A 4,764-nucleotide genomic window follows, 5' to 3' on the forward strand; every position below is an offset into this window, starting at 1 on the left:
CCAAAATGCTGGCATAAAAGTAAACATGGCAAGTAAATCCTAAAGTAAAAGTGCTTGGTTCAACTTCTGATCTAAAAATATTACATTCTTTTTATAGGTGAGATTGCAAACCAGCTAACTACTTTGCCTTCAGAATGACCAGCAGCAAAAAGCAAAAATTCTGCGAGATGCATGCTGCGGTTTAACTGTGCTCTCTTAGAAATGCAAAAGGAAAAAGAAAACCAAAAGAACCAATGCTTCCTCAGACCCAGGCAAACTGCTTTAAATATTTAGCACTGATTTTCTTCCTAACAAAGGCACTGAAAGGCAGTAAGACCCCATAACGTTTCAAATCAACACAAACTGGTTTTATGCATTCCCTCCGCTCCTAATCTTAAAGATCAAAATGAATTATCCTAGGTTTCAGGACTGTTAAATCCCCTGGATATTGGTGATTTCAAGAAAAAAGTAACAACTGCTCATAAAAATCAATGCTGATTATGTGGTTTTCCTCTAGCAATATTTTCTAGTGACAATTAGCACTCTCTCCTTCCCTCATTTCTCCATTCTTCTGCATTAGTCCAGAAAAAAAGTAGCCAAACTGATATAAAGAATTCAAACTAAGTTGTTCTTTCACTTTTCCCCATGTCCTACGCTATCCCAGTCTCAGCTTCAACCCTGACAGAAATGAAGCTCATTTATTTGAGATTAATCACCATTAAATTTAATTCATATTATCAGAGAAAAGGCGCTGCAGCCTCCTGCAGTGTCAGCGCAGCTGATGCTGACAGCCACTCAGCTGCCTTGTGCTGAACCTGAGAGGCACTAATGGGGTGACCGTGGGACTCGGCTTCTCTCTCTTTGTCAAAGCCAGTGTCTAGGAGCTGCAGAGCTGAAATTTTGGTGCTGTCAGAAAGGAATTTGTCACAAGCGCCCCATGGCTCCCACAGCTCTTTGAGTGCACCCTGTCAAATCCACGCGTATCTTCTCCTAATGTCAGCTGTGCCATGAGTCCTGTTGGTTATAAGATGTGTTATTGCAGGGTTTTGCTGAAAAAACATAATCTCTAGGCATGAGTTGTCTCACTGATTCTTTCTCTCTCACCTCTGGTTTGAAAGTATATTTTATATATTCACTGCTTGTACCATTCTGCTTTCTTTTGAGTCTTTATGGCAGTATCTCTTATTTCCACCTCAGTGGAAGAAGGAGAAGAAGGTACACAGGACAAATGTGCTGCTCCATGTCTCACACATGCCACACACAGTCCCTCGTCCCATTCACAATGCAATAGTGCTCCCCACTTCCACATTCATCTTAATGACAGCAATCACTAGTACTTCAGTCATTAGTTAAAAGGTCCTGTGCAAATCCAAGACCCTTCATAAAGAAGAGGGTCTCTTTCTTTTTTCCATCTCCAGTGTTCAGAGTATTTTTCCCTGCTTATTTTTTGTTTGTTTCCTTGCTTATTTTTAAATGGAGAACATGTGTGATGGGGAGATTGGCTCTCATGGTCTGAGGGAAGCAAAATTCAGGACCTCACTTTTGGAATAAAAGGAAGGAAGATGGAGGTTGTATAAAACAAGTTGGCTTTAGTCACCTTTTCCCTTCTTCTCCTTCCCTGTTTTGGCCCCACATAACACAGTCCTGATATCTTCAGGTAGAGGAAACAACTGTTATTAGATGTTGCAGAGCATTGCCTGTTTCCCCCATCTTAAACTCTTCTGTTATCTTTCCCAATTGCAGGAACATGACTCTGCTTCTTTCCTGGCTGCTTGCAAAGAATTTCCCAGGTTGTTGTGCTCAGGAGTAACTTACCATCCTGTCTTTCTTTCTCTAATCAAATGTGAGCTTGGTTGCTCCAGCTCTTTCCATGGATCATTAACAAATGGAGCTGCGGAATTTCTAATGAGAGATCCTGTTGAGCCTTCATAAATATTCAGTCTGAAATTCCAAAGGATATTATTTCTTTGGTGCTGCTGCTGCCGCCTCTGTTATAGTTGTATAGAAAACTGCATGGTCACTGGATCCATCAGAGCCCCTGGGTGTTTTTCTTTACTGCTTATAGGAGTGGTATAAAAACCTGAGACAGTATCTAGGAAAGTTTCTTTTTAAGACAATTTTTTAAATTACCAGTTTTCTATAACCTATTTGAAAACTGAAAACAATATCGTGGATGCTGGCTTTTTGCAGTTTTACACCCCCTTTTTAGGCTCTCTATGTACAAAACATAAAGGTAATCCAGTCCACAGAGGATTTAAAAATTAATGCCAGCCCCTGAAAATAAGATTGCGAGTCTCAAAAACCTAAGTCCAACACTTTGTTCACTGAATTAAAATAGAGGAAAAAAAGAGCTCTGCAATTATAGGTCATGTGCAATTACCCAGAAGGTCAAACAGAAAGCTGTTGAGAGAAACATGTAGGCAGGGTGGGTTGTTGGGAAAGGAATCTCGCTTAATGGAGTCCTGCAGCACAAGTGTGTGAGGCTGTTTGCGATAACCTTGGAGTGTTTGATAAGAAATGCAAGATGCTTTTGCTCTGAGCTGCTTTTCCAGCTCTCCTTGAGTGTACTAAGGAGTCAGTTCCCTTGCATGAAGCTTTGACAATTTTGCTATAAATTGTACACTTCCAGGGGTCCTCCACACCATATCTGTTTGTTTTCTTGGGTATTTGAAAGCTGCAAAATACAGAGATCTCTGTTCCCAGTCCATGTGTTCTTCACCACTGCTCTCTGAAGTAGCCTTCTGACCAGCTAGAGGATTAGAACTGAAGAAAACCAGAGACCACCAGCTTTATCCCTGATGCTAACCAGAGGAATTCCCAATCAGCAGCACTTATCATCAGCCAAGAAGCATGAACTTCCAATGTACAATAGTTGCTGGTATCTTATATATGGAGGGCTAGGGATCAGTCCCCAACAGTATGTAAACTGTTTTCAACAGGTTTCAGGAGAATGAAACCAAAATACTCCAAAAGTTAAGGGACTCTAGTCTTTAGCGTCCTCAGTTGAAAATTGTCTCTTTTGTCTGTGATACCTCATGAGATGGGATAGTGAGCTATGGAAGACATGAGAGAGGGTCGTAAATCAGGACTGTGTGTGAACATACCCTAAGCAACCTGACCTAGCTGTAGATGTCCCTGTTTCCTGCAGGGAAGTTGGACTAGATGACCTTTAAAGATCCCTTATGACTTAAACAATTCTATGATTATTTCCTGTGGAATAATAGCCTTTTAGGGAAACTTCCGCTTTCTACTGTAGTGTTTTATCTCACCTTCCTACAAATCATTTCTTCAAATTGTCAAAATTACATAGCCACAGCATAGCTGCATAATTCCTACATAATCCATGATAATAGGACTGGATTGCTCTGGGTAGTTTTTCACCTGAGAGAGTGAGTGCTAGGCAGGATGAAACAGAAGTGTCTATTTCTGGTGGCTTACATGGGAAAATAAAGAGAGTGCAAAGCTGACAAGACATCTGAGTGCATCTGATTTGTCAAGAGAGTCTGGTGCCATCAGGTGGCTTCCCCATCAGTCATTCTTGCCTCTTACAAGGTTGCCATCTCATTAATTTTAATAGGGTTGCTTGTCTGGCTGTAGGGATCAACACTGATTAAAATTGTTTCAGACTGTTGCTGATAAACTGGAGTCCAGCTGTAATCCTAATGAGAGGTCAAAACAGGTCTTGAATAGGGTCCTACTAGTTTGGGACAACTGAGCCACAATTGTGAGGAAAGGGGGAACAGCTATTAATAAGCTGTAACAAGTGACCCAATAAACAAACTAAAAGGAAGGAATCAGCAGAAATACTAGTCTTATATAAAGATCATACATTAATGATGAGTGTTAGCGATGAGGTCTGAAGTATCACTACTGGTCTTTATATTACAAGGCATTTTTCCAACCAGACACTTTCTTCTGTCTTTCTTTCCTTTAACAATAGAAGCTGTCACACTAAATGATTACATCTCAGGTATGTATACCAGGCTTACTTTATAGTCAACAGAGAGAAAAGGATGTTCTTCTAAGTGCAATTCATCACTTAGTAAAATCTCAGGCCAGATGAATGACACCCCAGAGATTTTCTCCACTGACTGAAAAGGAAGCCTGAAACAATTCAGTAATCTCACATGCAGATATCTGCACTGTTACTACACAGAGTCATGAGAAATGAATATACTGTACTTGCTAAGATGCTGTGCTTCTATTAGTGGAAAGGCACAGACTTAAGGAATGCGTTATTGCATTAAAAGCATTAATTTCTAGCCAGACTTTATGATCTGTGTAAACACCATATGAGGAAACATAAATTCAGATCCTAATGTAGTGTGGTTGCTCAGTCACAGGCCTTTGGAAATATTCTGAGCTGCTGGAGAAAAAAGACTGCTTCTGAATATCAGCTCTTTGTGCAACCTTCATAGAAAAGAGCTGGCTGAATTTAGAGACCTTCAGTGACAAGATCATAAAATTTGTTTCAGTCAAGATGATTGCCTTCCCTAAAAGCAAAGAAGGCATAGATAAAATAGGGGTCAACAATAACTTCCTTTGAAATTACTGTCAAGAAGTCCTTTCATTTCTTTTTCTCAGAGCACATCTTCAGGTATTAACTTAGCAAGCTGAGATTTACAATGGGTAACAAATCTAGCAAAGTTGCAAGAAAGATTTTCTTGTAATGAGAAGTTGTTATTAGCAGTATCAAGAAAACAGCACACAAAAGTAAATTAAGTATCACTTTTTTTTTTCTTTAACCTAATTGTCAGAATGTTAAGCCTAGGAGATTCAGAAGTG

The 4,764-nt window shown here is 39.8% G+C and overlaps 1 long non-coding RNA gene across 2 annotated transcripts; it reads right to left on the reverse strand.

The window, feature by feature from the left end:
• Window positions 1-707: 707 nt before the first annotated feature.
• Window positions 708-3,138, reverse strand: LOC149920018 (uncharacterized). Of its 2 annotated transcripts, none has more exons than XR_016463512.1 (3): window positions 3,084-3,138; window positions 1,795-1,920; window positions 708-993 (listed from the first exon to the last, which is right to left on the reverse strand). It is a non-coding gene; the product is annotated as an uncharacterized LOC149920018 (long non-coding RNA). The 2 variants fall into 2 exon arrangements; XR_016463527.1 differs by having other exon boundaries at window positions 1,795-1,967; window positions 3,084-3,121.
• Window positions 3,139-4,764: the final 1,626 nt, after the last annotated feature.

The sequence above is a fragment of the Phasianus colchicus genome, chromosome 1 (assembly GCF_987193195.1).
Source record: "Phasianus colchicus chromosome 1, bPhaCol1.hap1.1, whole genome shotgun sequence".
Taxonomy (NCBI): Eukaryota; Metazoa; Chordata; class Aves; order Galliformes; family Phasianidae; genus Phasianus; species Phasianus colchicus.